At 50.9% G+C, this 22,636-nt stretch overlaps 1 protein-coding gene and 2 long non-coding RNA genes across 3 annotated transcripts in view; all 3 read left to right on the top strand.

The window, feature by feature from the left end:
• The window catches only part of LOC142257479 (uncharacterized), a 345,860-nt gene that overhangs the window by 258,292 nt on the left and 64,932 nt on the right, over positions 1 to 22,636 (top strand). The window lies entirely within an intron of this gene.
• Positions 841 to 11,420, top strand: LOC142302739 (uncharacterized). Its single transcript, XR_012752970.1, has 3 exons — positions 841 to 986; positions 6,675 to 6,742; positions 11,263 to 11,420. It is a non-coding gene; the product is annotated as an uncharacterized LOC142302739 (long non-coding RNA).
• The window catches only part of LOC142257571 (uncharacterized), a 35,116-nt gene continuing 24,005 nt past the window's right edge, over positions 11,526 to 22,636 (top strand). The window contains exons 1-2 of the long non-coding RNA XR_012727644.1: positions 11,526 to 11,642; positions 11,724 to 11,788. This is a non-coding gene — a long non-coding RNA (uncharacterized LOC142257571). The remainder of the gene's footprint in view (positions 11,643 to 11,723; positions 11,789 to 22,636) is intronic.

Below are 22,636 nucleotides of genomic sequence, written 5' to 3'. Positions count from 1 at the left end.
GGAGCCCAGACAGCGGGAGGCAGAACACGGGGCCGGTACCGGAGCCCAGACAGCGGGAGGCAGAACACGGGGCCGGTACCGGAGCCCAGACAGCAGGAGGCAGAACACGGGGCCGGTACCGGAGCACAGACAGCAGGAGGCAGAACACGGGGCCGGTACCGGAGCCCAGACAGCAGGAGGCAGAACACGGGGCCGGTACCGGAGCCCAGACAGCAGGAGGCAGAACACGGGGCCGGTACCGGAGCCCAGACAGCAGGAGGCAGAACACGGGGCCGGTACCGGAGCCCAGACAGCAGGAGGCAGAACACGGGGCCGGTACCGGAGCACAGACAGCAGGAGGCAGAACACGGGGCCGGTACCGGAGCCCAGACAGCAGGAGGCAGGACACGGGGCCGGTACCGGAGCCCAGACAGCAGGAGGCAGAACACGGGGCCGGTACCGGAGCCCAGACAGCAGGAGGCAGAACACGGGGCCGGTACAGACAGCAGGACCGTGACAGAGAGAACCGGAAATAGAAAGAAACACACACAGTGCGGAGGAACCAGGGTAACGGCTCAATCCCAGTGGCTCGAGGGACCTCTGGTGACGTCACGCCCATGTGACTAGAAAGGGCGGGGCCTCCATTGCTGATACCAGGAAGTAACATTCTCTCCTCAGTCTCCGGGGCCTGGAGTTGTGTATAATAGAAGCGGGGGCGGGGCCGCAGGACTATAGTGGGCGGGGCCGCAGGACTATAGTGGGCGGGGCCGCAGGATTATACTGGGCGGGGCCGCAGGATTATACTGGGCGGGGCCGCAGGATGATAGTGGGCGGGCCGCAGGATGATAGTGGGCGGAGGAAACAGCCCGAGCTCCTCCCACCACTGGGATTTCTCCGGAGCCAGAGAGCCCTCAGCACAGGACGCGGCCCCCGCTGCCTGCCCCGGGAAACCCCGCACATCCCCTCCGCTACATCCCAGCAGAAGAAGCGGCCTCATTGCTGCAGCTGTGAGTGTCCCCGGCTCCTCTGTGCAGGGGCAGCGCGGGCTGTACAGACGGGGACTCCTCTGTGACCTGTGGGGGGAGCGCGGCCATCACTGAGGGGTCCCGGAGTGTGTGTGACCTGTGGGGGGCCATCACTGAGGGGTCCCGGAGTGTGTGTGACCTGTGGGGGGGGGACATCACTGAGGGGTCCCGGAGTGTGTGTGACCTGTGGGGGGTCATCACTGAGGGGTCCCGGAGTGTGTGTGACCTGTGGGGGGCCATCACTGAGGGGTCCCGGAGTGTGTGTGACCTGTGGGGGGGGGACATCACTGAGGGGTCCCGGAGTGTGTGTGACCTGTGGGGGGTCATCACTGAGGGGTCCCGGAGTGTGTGTGACCTGTGGGGGGCCATCACTGAGGGGTCCCGGAGTGTGTGTGACCTGTGGGGGGGGGACATCACTGAGGGGTCCCGGAGTGTGTGTGACCTGTGGGGGGTCATCACTGAGGGGTCCCGGAGTGTGTGTGACCTGTGGGGGGGGGACATCACTGAGGGGTCCCGGAGTGTGTGTGACCTGTGGGGGGTCATCACTGAGGGGTCCCGGAGTGTGTGTGACCTGTGGGGGGCCATCACTGAGGGGTCCCGGAGTGTGTGTGACCTGTGGGGGGGCCATCACTGAGGGGTCCCGGAGTGTGTGTGACCTGTGGGGGGTCATCACTGAGGGGTCCCGGAGTGTGTGTGACCTGTGGGGGGTCATCACTGAGGGGTCCCGGAGTCTGTGTGACCTGTGGGGGGTCATCACTGAGGGGTCCCGGAGTGTGTGTGACCTGTGGGGGGCCATCACTGAGGGGTCCCGGAGTGTGTGTGACCTGTGGGGGGGCCATCACTGAGGGGTCCCGGAGTCTGTGTGACCTGTGGGGGGCCATCACTGAGGGGTCCCGGAGTGTGTGTGACCTGTGGGGGGAGCGCGGCCATCACTGAGGGGTCCCGGAGTGTGTGTGACCTGTGGGGGCCATCACTGAGGGGTCCCGGAGTGTGTGTGACCTGTGGGGGGAGCGCGGCCATCACTGAGGGGTCCTGGAGTGTGTGTGACCTGTGGGGGGCCATCACTGAGGGGTCCCGGAGTGTGTGTGACCTGTGGGGGGCCATCACTGAGGGGTCCTGGAGTGTGTGTGACCTGTGGGGGGCCATCACTGAGGGGTCCCGGAGTGTGTGTGACCTGTGGGGGGTCATCACTGAGGGGTCCCGGAGTGTGTGTGACCTGTGGGGGGCCATCACTGAGGGGTCCTGGAGTGTGTGTGACCTGTGGGGGGTCATCACTGAGGGGTCCCGGAGTGTGTGTGACCTGTGGGGGGTCATCACTGAGGGGTCCCGGAGTGTGTGTGACCTGTGGGGGGTCATCACTGAGGGGTCCTGGAGTGTGTGTGACCTGTGGGGGGTCATCACTGAGGGGTCCCGGAGTGTGTGTGACCTTCTCTGAGTCTGCGTCTGTTTTCCTCGTATTCGGAAGCTTTTGTGCAGGAATCGGACCCCGGGGATTTCATAACAAAACGTTATTTCCTCATTGTCACCAGTTTCATGGTATTCAGCATCTTCTCCTCACTACGATACTCTCCACTATAAAGACCCACTATGGAGGGTGCAACGACAGACCCCGCACTACACATGGGGGAGAGCGCGACAGACCCCGCACTACACATGAGGGAGAGAGCGACAGACCCCGCACTACACATGAGAGAGAGCGACAGACCCCGCACTACACATGGGGGAGAGAGTGACAGACCCCGCACTACACATGAGGGAGAGAGTGACAGACCCCGCACTACACATGAGGGAAGAGAGCGACAGACCCCGCACTACACATGAGGGAGAGAGCGACAGACCCCGCACTACACATGAGGGAGAGAGCGACAGACCCCGCACTACACATGAGAGAGAGCGACAGACCCCGCACTACACATGGGGGAGAGAGTGACAGACCCCGCACTACACATGAGGGAGAGAGTGACAGACCCCGCACTACACATGAGGGAAGAGAGCGACAGACCCCGCACTACACATGGGGGAGAGAGAAAGACAGACCCCGCACTACACATGGGGGAGAGAGAGCGACAGACCCCGCACTACACATGAGGGAGAGAGCGACAGACCCCGCACTACACATGAGGGAGAGCGACAGACCCCGCATTACACATGAGGGAGAGAGAGCGACAGACCCCGCATTACACATGAGGGAGAGAGAGCGACAGACCCCGCACTACACATGGGGGAGAGAGAGAGCGACAGACCCCGCACTACACATGAGGGAGAGAGCGACAGACCCCGCACTATACATGGGGGAGAGAGAGAGCGACAGACCCCGCACTACACATGGGGGAGAGAGAGAGCGACAGACCCCGCACTACACATGGGGGAGAGAGAGCGACAGACCCCGCACTACACATGAGGGAGAGAGAGCGACAGACCCCGCACTACACATGGGGGAGAGAGAGCGACAGACCCCGCACTACACATGAGGGAAGAGAGAGAGCGACAGACCCCGCACTACACATGGGGGAGAGAGAGCGACAGACCCCGCACTACACATGGGGGAGAGAGAGCGACAGACCCCGCACTACACATGGGGGAGAGAGAGCGACAGACCCTGCACTACACATGGGGAAGAGAGAGAGCGACAGACCCCGCACTACACATGGGGGAGAGAGAGAGCGACAGACCCCGCACTACACATGGGGGAGAGAGAGCGACAGACCCCGCACTACACATGGGGGAGAGAGAGAGCGACAGACCCCGCACTACACATGAGGGAGAGAGAGCGACAGACCCCGCACTACACATGAGGGAGAGAGAGCGACAGACCCCGCACTACACATGAGGGAGAGAGAGCGACAGACCCCGCACTACACATGGGGGGAGAGGGCGACAGACCCCGCACTACACATGAGGGAGAGAGAGCGACAGACCCCGCACTACACATGAGGGAGAGAGCGACAGACCCCGCACTACACATGAGGGAGAGAGAGCGACAGACCCCGCACTACACATGAGGGGAGAGAGCGACAGACCCCGCACTACACATGAGGGAGAGAGAGCGACAGACCCCGCACTACACATGGGGGAGAGAGAAAGACAGACCCCGCACTACACATGGGGGAGAGAGAGCGACAGACCCCGCACTACACATGAGGGAGAGAGCGACAGACCCCGCACTACACATGAGGGAGAGCGACAGACCCCGCATTACACATGAGGGAGAGAGAGCGACAGACCCCGCATTACACATGAGGGAGAGAGAGCGACAGACCCCGCACTACACATGGGGGAGAGAGAGAGCGACAGACCCCGCACTACACATGAGGGAGAGAGCGACAGACCCCGCACTATACATGGGGGAGAGAGAGAGCGACAGACCCCGCACTACACATGGGGGAGAGAGAGAGCGACAGACCCCGCACTACACATGGGGGAGAGAGAGCGACAGACCCCGCACTACACATGAGGGAGAGAGAGCGACAGACCCCGCACTACACATGGGGGAGAGAGAGCGACAGACCCCGCACTACACATGAGGGAAGAGAGAGAGCGACAGACCCCGCACTACACATGGGGGAGAGAGAGCGACAGACCCCGCACTACACATGGGGGAGAGAGAGCGACAGACCCCGCACTACACATGGGGGAGAGAGAGCGACAGACCCTGCACTACACATGGGGAAGAGAGAGAGCGACAGACCCCGCACTACACATGGGGGAGAGAGAGAGCGACAGACCCCGCACTACACATGGGGGAGAGAGAGCGACAGACCCCGCACTACACATGGGGGAGAGAGAGAGCGACAGACCCCGCACTACACATGAGGGAGAGAGAGCGACAGACCCCGCACTACACATGAGGGAGAGAGAGCGACAGACCCCGCACTACACATGAGGGAGAGAGAGCGACAGACCCAGCACTACACATGGGGGGAGAGGGCGACAGACCCCGCACTACACATGAGGGAGAGAGAGCGACAGACCCCGCACTACACATGAGGGAGAGAGCGACAGACCCCGCACTACACATGAGGGAGAGAGCGACAGACCCCGCACTACACATGAGGGAGAGAGAGCGACAGACCCCGCACTACACATGAGGGGAGAGAGCGACAGACCCCGCACTACACATGAGGGAGAGAGAGCGACAGACCCCACACTACACATGGGGGAGAGAGAGAGCGACAGACCCCGCACTACACATGAGGGAGAGAGAGAGCGACAGACCCCGCACTACACATGAGGGAGAGAGAGAGCGACAGACCCCGCACTACACATGAGGGAGAGAGAGAGCGACAGACCCCGCACTACACATGAGGGAGAGAGAGAGCGACAGACCCCGCACTACACATGAGGGAGAGAGAGAGCGACAGACCCCGCACTACACATGGGGGAGAGAGAGAGCGACAGACCCCACACTACACATGAGGGGAGAGAGCGACAGACCCCGCACTACACATGAGGGGAGAGAGCGACAGACCCCGCACTACACATGAGGGAGAGAGAGCGACAGACCCCACACTACACATGAGGGAGAGAGAGCGACAGACCCCGCACTACACATGAGGGAGAGAGAGAGCGACAGACCCCGCACTACACATGAGGGAGAGAGAGAGCGACAGACCCCGCACTACACATGAGGGAGAGAGAGAGCGACAGACCCCGCACTACACATGAGGGAGAGAGAGAGCGACAGACCCCGCACTACACATGAGGGAGAGAGAGAGCCACAGACCCCGCACTACACATGGGGGAGAGAGAGCCACAGACCCCGCACTACACATGGGGGAGAGAGAGCCACAGACCCCGCACTACACATGGGGGAGAGAGAGCCACAGACCCCGCACTACATATGAGGGAGAGAGAGCGACAGACCCCGCACTACACATGAGGGAGAGAGAAAGCGACAGACCCCGCACTACACATGGGGGGAGAGAGAGCGACAGACCCCGCACTACACATGGGGGGAGAGAGAGAGCGACAGACCCCGCACTACACATGAGGGAGAGAGAAAGCGACAGACCCCGCACTACACATGAGGGAGAGAGAAAGCGACAGACCCCGCACTACACATGGGGGGAGAGAGAGAGCGACAGACCCCGCACTACACATGAGGGAGAGAGAAAGCGACAGACCCCGCACTACACATGAGGGGGAGAGAGAGCGACAGACCCCGCACTACACATGAGGGAGAGAGAAAGCGACAGACCCCGCACTACACATGAGGGAGAGAGAAAGCGACAGACCCCGCACTACACATGAGGGAGAGAGAAAGCGACAGACCCCGCACTACACATGAGGGAGAGAGAGCGACAGACCCCGCACTACACATGGGGGAGAGAGAGCGACAGACCCCGCACTACACATGAGGGAGAGAGAGCGACAGACCCCACACTACACATGGAGGATAGGGAAACACGATCTATGATTAACTCCTTTAATACCGGACAATTTTGGGATCATTGAAAAAGTGTTGGAGTCTCCTCAGATCAGGTTCAGTCGGCGCCGAAAGAGGACGGAAGAAATCTACAGTTTATTACCTCCAATGATTTCTCCTTATTATCTTCACATATTTTGTGTTTTTAGTTGATTTTTTGTTAACATCATTTCATCCTCATTACAATAAAAAAAATTCTGTTTTATTTTTATTTTTCTTGATTGACCCATAAATGATGAATAAAGACGAAGGCAAAATTATGGAGAAGATATTCAGCCTGAGTCTGGAGATAATCTTCCATCTTACTGGAGAGGTGAGAGGCTGTGACGTCACCACATTACATCATTATCTATGGGAATAACAGAGGATATGACCGGGGAGGTGAGAGGCTCTGATGTCATCACATTACATCATTATCTATGGGGATAACAGAGGATATGACCGGGGAGGTGAAAGGTTCTGATGTCATCACATCACATCATTATCTATGGGAATAACAGAGGATATGACCGGGGAGGTGAGAGGTTCTGATGTCATCACATCATTATCTATGGGAATAACAGAGGATATGACCTTGGAGGTGAGAGATTCTGATGTCCTCACATTACATCATTATCTATGGGAATAACAGAGGATATGACCGGGGAGGTGAGAGGCTCTGATGTCATCACATTACATCATTATCTATGGGAATAACAGAGGATATGACCGGGGAGGTGAGAGGCTCTGATGTCATCACATTACATCATTATCTATGGGAATAACAGAGGATATGACCGGGGAGGTGAGAGGCTCTGATGTCATCACATTACATCATTATCTATGGGAATAACAGAGGATATGACCGGGGAGGTGAGAGGCTGTGACGTCATCACATTACATCATTATCTATGGGAATAACAGAGGATATGACCGGGGAGGTGAGAGGCTCTGATGTCATCACATTACATCATTATCTATGGGGATAACAGAGGATATGACCGGGGAGGTGAAAGGTTCTGATGTCATCACATCACATCATTATCTATGGGAATAACAGAGGATATGACCGGGGAGGTGAGAGGTTCTGATGTCATCACATCATTATCTATGGGAATAACAGAGGATATGACCTTGGAGGTGAGAGATTCTGATGTCCTCACATTACATCATTATCTATGGGAATAACAGAGGATATGACCGGGGAGGTGAGAGGCTCTGATGTCATCACATTACATCATTATCTATGGGAATAACAGAGGATATGACCGGGGAGGTGAGAGGCTCTGATGTCATCACATTACATCATTATCTATGGGAATAACAGAGGATATGACCGGGGAGGTGAGAGGCTCTGATGTCATCACATTACATCATTATCTATGGGAATAACAGAGGATATGACCGGGGAGGTGAGAGGCTCTGATGTCATCACATTACATCATTATCTATGGAATAACAGAGGATATGACCGGGGAGGTGAGAGGCTCTGATGTCATCACATTACATCATTATCTATGGGAATAACAGAGGATATGACCGGGGAGGTGAGAGGCTCTGATGTCATCACATTACATCATTATCTATGGAATAACAGAGGATATGACCGGGGAGGTGAGAGGCCCTTATGTCATCACATTACATCATTATCTATGGGGATAACAGAGGATATGACCGGGGAGGTGAGAGGCTCTGATGTCATCACATTACATCATTCTCTTTGGGAATAACAGAGGATATGACCGGGGAGGTGAGAGGTTCTGATGTCATCACATTACATCATTCTCTTTGGGAATAACAGAGGATATGACCGGGGAGGTGAGAGGCTCTGATGTCATCACATTACATCATTATCTATGGGAATAACAGAGGATATGACCGGGGAGGTGAGAGGTTCTGATGTCATCACATTACATCATTATCTATGGGAATAACAGAGGATATGACCGGGGAGGTGAGAGGCTCTGATGTCATCACATTACATCATTATCTATGGGAATAACAGAGGATATGACCGGGGAGGTGAGAGGTTCTGATGTCATCACATTACATCATTATCTATGGGAATAACAGAGGATATGACCGGGGAGGTGAGAGGTTCTGATGTCATCACATTACATCATTATCTATGGGAATAACAGAGGATATGACCGGGGAGGTGAGAGGCTCTGATGTCATCACATTACATCATTATCTATGGGAATAACAGGATATGACCGGGGAGGTGAGAGGCTCTGATGTCATCACATTACATCATTATCTATGGGAATAACAGAGGATATGACCGGGGAGGTGAGAGGTTCTGATGTCATCACATTACATCATTATCTATGGGAATAACAGAGGATATGACCGGGGAGGTGAGAGGCTCTGATGTCATCACATTACATCATTATCTATGGGAATAACAGAGGATATGACCGGGGAGGTGAGAGGCTCTGATGTCATCACATTACATCATTATCTATGGGGATAACAGAGGATATGACCGGGGAGGTGAGAGGTTCTGATGTCATCACATCACATCATTATCTATGGGGATAACAGAGGATATGACCGGGGAGGTGAGAGGTTCTGATGTCATCACATCATTATCTATGGGAATAACAGAGGATATGACCTGGGAGGTGAGAGATTCTGATGTCCTCACATTACATCATTATCTATGGGAATAACAGAGGATATGACCGGGGAGGTGAGAGGCTCTGATGTCATCACATTACATCATTATCTATGGGAATAACAGAGGATATGACCGGGGAGGTGAGAGGCTCTGATGTCATCACATTACATCATTATCTATGGGGATAACAGAGGATATGACCGGGGAGGTGAGAGGCTCTGATGTCATCACATTACATCATTATCTATGGGGATAACAGAGCATATGACCGGGGAGGTGAGAGGTTCTGATGTCATCACATTACATCATTCTCTTTGGGAATAACAGACGATATGACTGGAGAGGTGAGAGGTTCTGATGTCATCACATTACATCATTATCTATGGGGATAACAGACGATATGACCGGGGAGGTGAGAGGCTCTGATGTCATCACATTACATCATTATCTATGGGGATAACAGAGGATATGACCGGGGAGGTGAGAGGCTCTGATGTCATCACATTACATCATTATCTATGGGAATAACAGAGGATATGACCGGGGAGGTGAGAGGCTCTGATGTCATCACATTACATCATTATCTATGGAATAACAGAGGATATGACCGGGGAGGTGAGAGGCTCTGATGTCATCACATTACATCATTCTCTTTGGGAATAACAGAGGATATGACCGGGGAGGTGAGAGGCTCTGATGTCATCACATTACATCATTATCTATGGGAATAACAGAGGATATGACCGGGGAGGTGAGAGGCTCTGATGTCATCACATTACATCATTATCTATGGGGATAACAGAGGATATGACCGGGGAGGTGAGAGGCTCTGATGTCATCACATTACATCATTATCTATGGGCATAACAGAGGGTATGACCTGGGAGGTGAGAGATTCTGATGTCATCACATTACATCATTATCTATGGGGATAACAGAGGATATGACCGGGGAGGTGAGAGGTTCTGACGTCATCACATTACATCATTATCTATGGGAATAACAGAGGATATGACCGGGGAGGTGAGAGGCTGTGATGTCATCACATTACATCATTATCTATGGGAATAACAGAGGATATGACCGGGGAGGTGAGAGGCCCTTATGTCATCACATTACATCATTATCTATGGGGATAACAGAGGGTATGACCGGGGAGGTGAGAGGCCCTTATGTCATCACATTACATCATTATCTATGGGGATAACAGAGGATATGACCGGGGAGGTGAGAGGTTCTGATGTCATCACATTACATCATTATCTATGGGAATAACAGAGGATATGACCGGGGAGGTGAGAGGTTCTGACGTCATCACATTACATCATTATCTATGGGAATAACAGAGGGTATGACCGGGGAGGTGAGAGGCCCTTATGTCATCACATTACATCATTATCTATGGGGATAACAGAGGGTATGACCGGGGAGGTGAGAGGCCCTTATGTCATCACATTACATCATTATCTATGGGGATAACAGAGGATATGACCGGGGAGGTGAGAGGTTCTGATGTCATCACATTACATCATTATCTATGGGAATAACAGAGGATATGACCGGGGAGGTGAGAGGCTCTGATGTCATCACATTACATCATTATCTATGGGAATAACAGAGGATATGACCGGGGAGGTGAGAGGCTCTGATGTCATCACATTACATCATTATCTATGGGGATAACAGAGGATATGACCGGGGAGGTGAGAGGCTCTGATGTCACCACATTACATCATGATCTATGGGGATAACAGAGGATATGACCGGGGAGGTGAGAGGCTCTGATGTCACCACATTACATCATTATCTATGGGGATAACAGAGGATATGACCGGGGAGGTGAGAGGCTCTGATGTTATCACATTACATCATTATCTATGGGAATAACAGAGGCTATGACCGGGGAGGTGAGAGGCTGTGATGTCATCACATTACATCATTATCTATGGGGATAACAGAGGATATGACCGGGGAGGTGAGAGGCTGTGATGTCATCACATTACATCATTATCTATGGGAATAACAGAGGATATGACCGGGGAGGTGAGAGGTTCTGATGTCATCACATTACATCATTCTCTTTGGGAATAACAGAGGATATGACCGGGGAGGTGAGAGGCTCTGATGTCATCACATTACATCATTATCTATGGGAATAACAGAGGATATGACCGGGGAGGTGATGGACTCTGAAATGTCTGTAGTGATATTATTAATGTCTCCACACTCAGGATTACACAGTAGTGAAGACCTCCAGTGATCGCTGTCAGGTCCCTGTGTGTGAAGGACGGGGAGGAACCCTGAGCCCAATCCCGGGGCCTCCACCTCACCCCCGGATATATGAGGACATCAATGACCTGAAGATCCTGGAACTCACCCACAAGATGCTTGAGCTGCTGACTGGAGAGGTGACACTGCTGGGAATGCTGGGACATTACACAGGTCGGCACTGGAGGATTCTGGGTGATGATGGTATCACTGTGTTGTCAGGTTCCTATAAGGTGTCAGGACGTCACCGTCTATTTCTCCATGGAGGAGTGGGAGTATCTAGAAGGACACAAGGAGCGGTACAAGGAGGTGATTGAGGAGCCCCAGCCCCGCACATCACCAGGTAATAGACAGGACTGAATACACCCGGCCTATAATTATCTGTATGTAATAATGATGTCCGTCCTGTCTGTGTCTCCTGCAGGTCTCTCCAGTACGAGGACGACCCCAGAGAGATGTCCCGCTCCTCCTCCTCCACAGGATCCTCAGGTAGATGGAGATCTCCCCTATGAGGTGTAGACGGCTGTGACCTCCTTGTGGTCAGTCTTGTTTTCTCCTCCAGTATTAGATGTTTATACTTGTGTAATGAGAGCGGTGGAGACGGCAGGATCACAGCTGACCACAGACCTCACATACAAAATCTGTGGTCCAGCCAAAAATTGCTATTTCATCATCTAAGTGGAGACTGCAAATCCGTGGTCCAGCCCCATATTGACATTTCATCATGTAAATACTGATTATTAATTTAGTGACAGGTGTGAATCTAGGGTTGGGAAACAACTGGTTAAAAGAGGGGAAAGATACATTAAAGATGAGTAGTTAATCCCACGATTGTGGTGGAAGGGGGCATAGGCGTGGTGTTTGAGGTGTACGTGGGGTAGGTGCTAATGTTCCTGCAAGCTCTATTATTATTATTTATTATTATAGTGCCATTAATTTCATGGTGCTTTACAAGTGAAAAAGTGTATACATAAAAACCAGTACAACAATCATTAACGGTACAAAACAGACTGGTATAGGAGGAGAGGACCCTGCCCGCGAGGGCTCACAGTCTACAGGGAAAGGGTGAGGGTACAATAGGTGAGGACAGAGCTGGTTGCGCAGTGATGTACTGGACTGAGGGTTATTGTAGGTTGCAGGCTTGTCGGAAGAGGTGGGTCTTTAGGTTCCTCTTGAAGCTTTTCACAGTAGGAGAGAGTCTGATAAGCTGGGGTAGAGCGTTCCAGAGTATGGGGGAGGCACGGGAGAAATCTTGTGTAAGATTGTGGGAAGAGGTGATAAGAGAGTAGTAGAGAAAGAGATCTTGTGAGGATCTGAGGTTTGGTGCAGGTAGGTACCAGGAGAGTAGGTCACAGATGTAAGGAGGAGACAGGTTGTGGATGGCTTTTGTAGGTCATGGTTAATGTTTTGAACTGTAGTCGTTGGGCGATGGGAAGCCAGTGAAGGGATTGGCAGAGTGGTGAGGTTGGGGAATAGCGACGGGAGAGGTGGATCAAGCTGGCTGCAGAGTTCAGGATAGATTGGAGGGGTGCAAGAGTGTTTGAGGGGAGGCCAGAGAGTAGGAGGTTGCAGTAATCGAGGTGGGAGATGATGAGGGCATGTACTAATGTTTTTGCTGATTCTTGGCTAAGGAAGGTACGGATCCGGGAGATATTTTTGAGTTGTAGTCGGCATGAGGTGAAGAGGGCTTGGATGTGCAGCTTGAAGGATAGAGCAGAGTCAAGGGTTACTCCAAGGCAACGAGCTTGTGAGTCTGGGAGAGTGAGCAACCATCAAGTTTGATGGATAGGCTTGGTGGAAGAGTTGAATGAGGAGGAGGAAAGACAATTAATTCTGTTTTCTCCATGTTAAGCTTTAGGAATCGCGCAGAGAAGAACGGTGAAATAGCAGAGAGACATTGTGGGATTCTGGTTAGTAAGGAGGTAATGTCAGGTCCAGAGAGATAGAGCTGAGTATCATCGGCATAGAGATGATACTGAAAGTACTGAAAGCCTTGGGACTCTATGAGCTGTCCCAGGCCGAAGGTGTAGATGGAGAACAGCAGGGTTCCAAGAACTGAACCTTGGGGGACACCAACGGATAGAGGTTGGGATGAGGTGGTGTGAGAGTGGGAGACGCTGAAAGTTCGGTCAGTTAGATATGAAGAGATCCGAGATAGGGCCAAGTCTGTGATCCCAGAGAGGAGAGAATCTGTAATAGGAGGGAGTGGTCTACTGTGTCGAAGGCAGAGGACAGGTCCAGGAGGAGGAGGACAGAGCAGTGTCGCTTGGCTTTGGCAGTTAGTAGGTCATTGGTGACTTTAGTTTGGGCAGTTTCTGTAGAGTGATGCAGCCGGAAGCCAGATTGTAGCTGGTCAAAGAGGGAGCATGAGGAGAGGTATAAGGACAGCTCAAGATGGATATGCTGTTCCAGTAGTTTTGAGGCATAAGGGATATGGGGCTGTAGCTAGACACAGAGGATGGGTCAAGAGAGGGCTTTTTAAGGATGGGTGTGATCGAAGCATGTTTAAAGCATGAAGGGATCATACCAGTTGATAGTGATAGGTTGAATAGATGGGTTAGGGCTGGGATGAGGACTGCGGTGATATTGGGGATGAGGTGCGATGGGAGCGGGTCAAGTGCACGGGGCATGTCCTATCCAAAGACAACTGACGGCTTCCGTTACCGGGCGGGCTACTCCGCTCATTTTCTTTGGCAGCCTCACAATGGTATGACTTGTAGATGAGGGCCAGATAGAGCATGTGCTACAGTTGACAGGAAGCTCTGCATCAAGTGGCCTCTCCTCCTCTTCCTCAACATCACACACAGTACAGTCTTCAGAGGTGGCACCCCAATTACTCTTGTGCTCCCCGCGTCACAACTCTCCAACCATCCAGTGACTGTGGGGAATCACAGATGAGTGAGTCTTCAGAGCTGTTCACACATTCTATCCCATGACTATCAGAGGTTTTTCCAAAGATTCCCAGACTCGAGGAGGAAAGCATCTGCACTGATACCCACAATCTTTGTCAATTGGATCCAGGCCCGGACAAAATTGTGTGCGAGCATGTTCCAGACCCTCGCCAACAGCCGCTATCCCCCGGGGGTGGAGGTGATGATGTTGATACTCGGATACCTGAGGAGCACGCTTAATGTACTGTGCTGTGAAGGCAGGAAGAGGAGGAAGACTGACTCTCAGGGCGATGAGTGGGACAACAGCGAGGATGATGATTAGGTTGTAGATACCACTTGGTGTGAATCCAGAGACATGCAGCCAAGTAGCTCAGGAGAGGAGGAAGACGAGGTGGTTACATTGCTGCTTTCCGAGCAAACTCGTAGTAATGCAACCACGCCAAGCGCTTCATTCTAGGCCAAAACCTGCGGGTATGCAGTTCGCAGGAGGGGTTGCATAGCCTGGGTTTTTATTTATTATTATTTTTTTTTTTTTTAAATTGCAAAGAATGACCCAACTTACATTATCTGGCAACTTTGTTAAAAAACCCCCCCACAAAAAACGAATCGGTAGAGGCAGAAATTCCAATAATTTGACTACTACCTGAAAAAAAAATGCACATCCACAACCTACATGAGTTATTCTGGGTATTTTACTGCACTAAAACACCTTGTTTACTACCGGCCACCACATCGACTCTGTCTGCTGCTTCTGCCTCCTCCATTACCGTGGCAAGTGTTCTCACACAGGTCTCCGGCCACAGACCCTCCACTTGTGTTCCCGCTACAGTCAGGGTGAGTGAGAGCCTATCACCTGTTACGGAAATGGACATGCCAGGTGCTTTTGATGTATGTCAGACACAGAGCAAACCACATATTTCTCAACCCACCATAACATCTCCGCCTAGGCCTCCCTCACAGTCCATCAGTTGTTGGCCACTGAAATGCTACCTTTCCACCTTGTGGACAGAGTTGGTTTCTGAACGTTGTAGGCCATCGCAGTCCTCCAGTTGCCATTATTTCTCTAATAAGGCTGTGCCAGAACCAGACCAGTATGTCGCAGGAAACATTGCCTGTTCCCTGGAAAACTCTTTCTCTGCCAGGGTGCATTTCACCACTGACACCTGGATGAGCAAGCGTGGCCAGGGGCGTCACGTCTCGCTCACTGGGTGATTCTGGTGGCTGCTAGGGCAAGGGGCTGCTCCACAAGTCCTGGAAACTCCAAGGCTTGCGGGACAAACCTCTATCTATCACTTCCTCTACTGCTTCTGCCTCCTCCACCTCTTTTAGGGCCTCCACCTGCGCTCTCAACCTGTACCTTAATGTAACACGTGTTCCAACAGTTCAGAGAGCACCCTTCCTCCATACAGGGCTGCCAGGGCTCAACGCAGTCAGGCAGTGTGCAAGTTAAAATGCATTTGACAACACAGTCACACAGCTGAAGAGTTGTGGACAGCTGTCCAGGCCGAGTTTCAGCATTCGCTGTCTCCACTGAACCTGGAGCCAGGGAAGGCAGTGTGCAATAATGGTGTAAACCTGGTGGCGGCCCTACACTGCACCGGTGCAACCTCACACATGTGCCCTGCATGGCTCATGTCCTCAATTTGGTTGTACAGCAATTTCTAGGCCATTATCCCAGCCTGGATGCGCTGCTGCAGAAGACATGGCCGCTGTGTGCTCACTTCCGCTTTTCACACACCGTTGTTAATTGATTTGTATCTCAGCAGAGGTCTTTTGGCCTACCGGTTAACCGATTGATATGTGATGTGCCAACATGGTGGAATTCCACTCTGCATATGTTGCAGTCACTTTGGCAACAGCGATGAGCCCTGCGGCAGTAGGTCATGAGGCGTAGCCTGGGTCAACACAGTCCGGTCATGGGGCACACAGGAGCGAATGATCTGATACCGTCCTGGGGAAGTATTTAGTACCCACTACCAAACCTTGCATTGCTTCATTGCCCAAGGCCAGAACAATGCGCGAAAGGGATGAGAACGTAGCCGAATAACAGGAGTATTGATACACTTCCGGATGCCGAGTCCTCCACAGGTCAATCAGCGCAGTTTCTTTAAGTAAATTACCAAATGGTGTACAGTTACCCCCCATTTTTCGTACCTCATGTCTCCCTTTGTTCCAATGTGAATTCGGAATATTATAATCTCCCATTATCCTAAAGGGAACCCCCGGAAAGTCTGCCAATAAATTTATCAGACTGTGAAGTAGTTTGCTGCAATATGGCGGAGGTATGTATAGGGATATAATTACTACGGCTCTTGTCCCCAGCCTACAGGAAAGACATACATACCGCCCATCTTTATCCACGATGACCTTTAGAAATTCAAACCGTGCCTGAGCGTCCTAGTATACTGGCCCCTCTGGAGTATGCAGAATATGTAGAATGATACCCCACCCTGAGCCACCTTCTATCCAGCAGATGCAGCTTCTCCGGTATCATGTGTGTTTCCTGCAAGCAAATTAGGTCAGGTTTTTCTGTGCGTAAAAATTGAAATACTGCTTGCCTTTTGATGCTAGAGGCTAAGCCCCTTAGATTACAACTAATTAGCTTAATGCGTCCCGCCATATGATTAATTGACAAATGCTCGCTCTCCCAGAGCTCCTTAATAGGCCAAATGAGACTGTCGACCGGCCCACCCTACCCCTACCCCCCCAATACAAACACCCACCCCCCCCCCCACAATAAACATAGTAACATCATTGCCACCAGTCCCCTTTTGTAGCAGGGACAGAGGGCATATGTTTGCCTTGACAAGTCTGCCAGATACCGTGTCCATCTTTTGTCGCGTTTCCTCTTTTACGACGGACAGGGCCCAATCAACCATCAATAACACCAGAACCAGGACCTCCAGAAGGAGGGGCGGACCCCGCCTGTTTGTCATGCACGGTATCCGACTGTCCATCTGATCAGTATTGCAGTCCTGCCATATTCTCGCAATGCCCCCCCCCTTTTTTTTTTTTTTAATAAGGGGGAAGAACGAAAGCAAGTTATGGAAAAGAAAAAAAAAAGAAAGAAAGGGGGAAGGGAAGTGGGTAAAACAAAGGAGAGAAAGAGAAAAGTAGTATAAGAAGAAAGAGGGTGGAATAAGAGGAGAGGAGGGGAGACAAAGAAAAACAAAAGGAGGGGGGGAGAATAAAAATTCAGTATTTATGCATTGCGAGTCCAGTATGAGTTGGAAAGTCCCTTTCCATAGCCAGGATTCCATTTCCTCCCATCCTCAGTGGTGTTTGCAGACCCCTTTCCTCTAGAGTCCATTAAATGTAGATTTAAATTTAGATTGCCGGGGTAAAAAAAAAAATGTTTTTTTTTCTTTTTTTAAATTTTCAAACAGGAACTCCTGCCCGGCAACCATAACATATTATTCTTCCTCTACACCACTGCATGCGATGAGAGGTAGGGTGTCCCCAAAAGTCAGTCTCCAGCTTCCCCTTCACGACCTTCCTGCCGCAAGCGTTGTTCATTACCATCCAGCCATCTTAGCGCTTCCTTAGGAATCAGGAAAAAGTGCACTGTTCCTCCCGCTACCACTCTGAGCTTCGTCGGGTACATCATGGAGTATACCAGATTTAGTTGTCTCAGCCTTCTCTTGATGTCAATGAACTTGGCTCTTTGCTTTTAGGCTATGTGTCCACGGTAGAATGTTGCTGCGGATTTTTCTGCATGAAAATCCGCGACTTTCGCGGCAAATCCGCACCTTATTTTTGCCGCGAATTTACCGCGGATTTTGATGCGGATTTTTTTTTCCCCCATTCTATACCCAAAATCCGCACCAAAATCCGCAACAATAATTGACATGCTGCAGATTTTTCCGGATCAAAATCCGCCGCGGAAAAATCCGCAGCATGGACACAGCATTTCCAAAATGCCATTGAAATGGCTTGGAAGTGCCGCTGCTGCAGATTTTCGGAAAATCCGCGGCAAAATCCGCATAAAATCCGCAGCGTGGGCACATAGCCTTACACTTATATGGAGTAGTTTGGAAAAATGGATATCTTGGAGCCATTGATGATCAAGTCCGGGCGTCCTCTGGCATGCTTCAGGATTTTATCCCTGTCTCTGTAGTGCAGTATTTTGGCCAGCACAGGTTGCGCCAGGTGTCCAGGGGGCGGGTGGGAACCCTATGGGCTCTTTCCACCGCATATAGAAAGGTGAGATGCTCAGATCCAATTTTACTTTTCCGCCATTCCTCAAAAAATTCAGTTGGGGATGTACCTTCCACTTTCTCTGGGATGCCAATTAATCTCAGGTTATTACGTCTCAATCTATTTTCAAGGTCATCCGTTTTTGCTAGGAGTGCTGCTATTTGCTGTGCTGCACGCTGCCTGTCTGTCAGTTCCTGCCATGCGGTCCTCCATGATACTGACTCTCTGCTCAACTTCTCCTGTTCTCTTTCACTTCATGAAGCTTGTGCCGCATGGATGCCATGTCTTCTCTGAGGCTCCCCAGCTGCTGGGTCATCTCAGTAATAGATGCTCTGCATAGCATTACTGCTGTGAGGATGTCTCTCAGTGTGGGCTCTTCAGGGATATTCTGTGTGCCTGTCAGCTCCCCTAGCTGTGCTGCCTTAGATCTCTCTCTCCCATGCAGGCCTGAGCTCCATCAGCTCCCTCGCAGCTCTCACCCCTCCCACCTCCTTCACTCAGCACCATGCTGTCTGCAAGTCCTGGATTCTTCTCCAGCTCACCTCTCCCTGTCTCTCCGTGATGGCCATGTTGCAGCCTCTCTCCTAATCTCCTCAGTGTCTGCACCATTATCTTTTCTCTGCTCCATGCTGCCCACGGCACCATCTGGATTCTGCTTCTCCACTTCTCCCACCGGCTTTTCCGGCCCCCTCCGTGTCATATCGGTGCCAGTAAGCACTGCAATAAGGTCAGGGGGGTCAGAGGGTCGTCCAGCTGCAGCCTGTGACTTCTGAGAGTGTTTGGTTTTTTATGGGATTCTTCCCTAGGGATTTCCTAGATGCTTGGCAGGAGGTACAGGATCTACATGAGCGCCTTCTTGCTGCACTATCTGGACATGATTCCCAAATTGTTAGCATTAGAAATGATGCTGACTACTTGGATGATTTAGATCCACGGTACAAGAGTAAATTTTGCCAGATGCTTCTCCCTCTGGAAAGTGAAGCTTGCTGGAGTATCAAAACCAACTTGTACACAATCTTAAGAGTGGTGTTCCCAAGACGACAGGGAGGCCCACAGTTAGTGTCCATTGCTATTCTAGACTTTGAAACCCGGGAACATCGAGTTGTCATTGCAGAAATTTTAGCAGCAGTTTAAGCGGCAGAAGCACTTTCTGTGAGGCTTGGCACACGTTGTTGTTTTTTTTGGGTTTTTTTTAAGACCAACCCATGCACCAGCAGAACAGAGGACACATAGTAAGCGACAGGAGAGGATGGGTCAGGAGTATCTACAGATCAATATTGATGCCCCTAGGGGTAGGACTGACACTTTTGCATTTTGGTCTTCAAAAATGGAAGAGTGGCCTGAGCTCGTCAGTCAAGCCTTGGAGGGTTTGTCATGCCCGGCAGCCAGCGTTCTTTCAGAACGTGTCTTCAGCTCTGCTGGTGGTGTCATGACAGATAAGAGCGTCAGGCTGTCCCCTGAAAGTGCAGACCACCTAACTTTCATCAAGATGAACTACTCATGGATCTGGAATGATGTTTCCTCCCCGGTCGCAGGCTGTGGACACTAGGAGATGGTGTAGTTTTCAGTGTGCTGCATTGATCTTGCATTACTGCAGTCTGTGACACCTTTGTCGTGGCTTCTATTGAGATGGATGGGGAGGATGGAGGGGAAGATGGCCAGGTCATTACTGGATGTAGAGATTGGGGGGTTAGTAGGAGGTGAAGAATTATAGGGGTGAAGGTGAAGAGCAACAGAGAAGTTTACAGTGACTGTGGATCCAGTTCCCTTCTGGTTCAGTTCTGGTCTAATTCATTATAGAACACGTATAGATGCACAAGCAGATTAGATACAAAATTTATTCTTAGAAGTGCGCTCAGGTGTGACCCAGAGGAAGGGGACGGTACTAGTGATAAGCGAGTATATTCACTACTATTCACTACTCGCACGGATAGTAGTACGGTATTCGGGTTACTCGTTACATTGCGAGTTTTTGTGTATTCACCTCGCAATATTTGTTTATCCCGCCCATAAGATTTTGCGCCTGTTTTGTAGCCAATAAACCTGCTCGTCTTCTTATCCAAGAACAATAATGCCGCAGCCATCTTGGCTATGGCATTACCGTGGTTGGCTAGCCGCTCAGCATCATAGGGTCTACAAAAGCCCTTTCGTTGCAGATTTTTTTTTTTTTTTATTGCTGCATCTTTGAGACGACCACAAAGATGCAGCATGTCCATGCTTTTTGCGTTTTGTCACTGCGTTTCGGAGGCCTGGCAGATCAATCCCCTCTGAGTTCGGGTCGGCGGGGGATTGATCGCTGGTATCTGGCCAGATGCTGTTCCCCATATAAAGTCTATGAGGACCAGAATCCGGCGCAAAAGGGTAAGAGCAAGCGCTTCATACTCACCGATCACCGGGGCGGGTGTCAGACTGCTCCTGTGGCAGCTCTTTCACGGCTTCTGTGATTGGTTGCAGTCAGAGGCGCCTCCATGTGGTTCTATATCGTACAGTAAAATAAATTTTGTATCTATCATTATACCAGAACTATATGAAAAAGTGATCACGGAAACCACTTAATTTACATAAAGCTCAACGAAAAACAGTGGTATTGATCCAATCGATTTTAAAAAAAATATTTTTTATTTCATTCATATAAATTTAAAACATGATTAAAATAAGCAAGCAATTCACAGTATGAGGGAGATCACAATCGATCTAAATACAATAATTACACTCAGTAGTTATAAAACCTAAATAGGGTGGTTAAACACAGGGAGAGTCTTACACATGTAATGCATATAGTAATCAAATAGTTAAACTTTCCTAGAAAAGGGGTTGCACTATATCATTGTTAAATTACATCCTGTGTTTCTCCCTTTAGACGTTATTACATTAGTTTGCACAACTTCCGTCAAACAATTATTATTAAGTTTACTTGAGGTTACTAACCAGTTTGCTGCCTGATTGTGTTACACCCGAGTGTCCCGACGCGCGTTTCACCTCCTCGGGGAACGTATGATGAATGATATATCGTACGATGATATGAACGTATGATATATCGTACAGTAAAATAAATTTAAAAATGGTGTGTAGTTCCCCCAATTTTGATGCCTAACCAAGATAAAGCCCACAGCTGGGGGCAGATATTCTCAGACTGGGGAGGCCTCTAGTTATTAGGCTGCCCCCAACCTAAAAATATCAGCCTGCAGCCGCCTGTAATTGCCACATCCATTAGATGCGACAGTTTCGGCATTTTACCCGGCTCATTCCGATTGCCCTGGTGTGGTGGCAATTAATGGTGGTAATAAGGAGTTAATAGCAGCCCATAGCTGCCACCAAGTCCTAGATTAGTGATGGCAGGCGTCTGAGACACCCACCCCCCATCATTAATCTGTAAGTGAAAGTAAATAAACACAAACATCCAAAAAATGCTTTATTTGAACTAAAACACAAAAAAGCCCCCTTTTTCACCACTTTATTAACCCCAAACACCCCTACAGGTCCGACATAATCCACACGAGGTCCAATGGCAATTCATCTCTACTACATCTGACGCTCACAGCGAGCGCCATAGAACATGACTGCCCACTGTGAGCTCCATGCAGAAAGTGAAGTGAGACACACGACAAGCGTTGACTTCACTCGGGTGATTTGCGGTCACAGCAGGAGTCCATATGTCCTAGAGTCCGCGGTTGAAGTGAGACGCAGGTGGAGGACTCGCCTGAGTGACGTCACCGCTGATCACGCATCTCACTTTAGTCAGAGCGGCCTGATTTGCGGTCACAGGTGGAGGACTCCAGCTGTGACCGGAAATCACCTGAGTGACTTCACCACTTATCGAACGGCTCATTTCACTTGCTGCGTGGAGCTCACAGTGGGCAGTCTTGTTCTATGGCGCTCGCTGTGAGCGTCAGATGTAGCAGTGCTGGAGACGTCGTGGGACCTTTGTGTGGATTACGTCGGACCTAAAGGAGTGTTGGGGGGGTTGATAAAGTGGTGACAAAGGATACTTTTTGTCTTTTATTTCAAGTAAAGGGTTTTTTTTAGGTGTCTGTATTACTTTTACTTACAGATTAGTGATGAGGGGGTGTCTCATAGACGCATGGCATGACTAATCTAGGAGTTAATGGCAGCTATGTGCTGCCATTAACACCTTATTACCCCGATTGCCACCGTAGCAGAGCAATCGGGAAGTGCTGGGACTGTCGCATCTAATGGATGTGGCAATTCCAGGTGGTTGCTGGATGATATTTTTAGGCTGGGGAAAGCC

The sequence above is a fragment of the Anomaloglossus baeobatrachus genome, chromosome 1 (genome assembly GCF_048569485.1).
Source record: "Anomaloglossus baeobatrachus isolate aAnoBae1 chromosome 1, aAnoBae1.hap1, whole genome shotgun sequence".
Classification (NCBI taxonomy): domain Eukaryota; kingdom Metazoa; phylum Chordata; class Amphibia; order Anura; family Aromobatidae; genus Anomaloglossus; species Anomaloglossus baeobatrachus.
The sequence above is the reverse complement of the archived record's forward strand: the minus strand, read 5'-3'. Positions and strand labels throughout refer to the sequence as shown.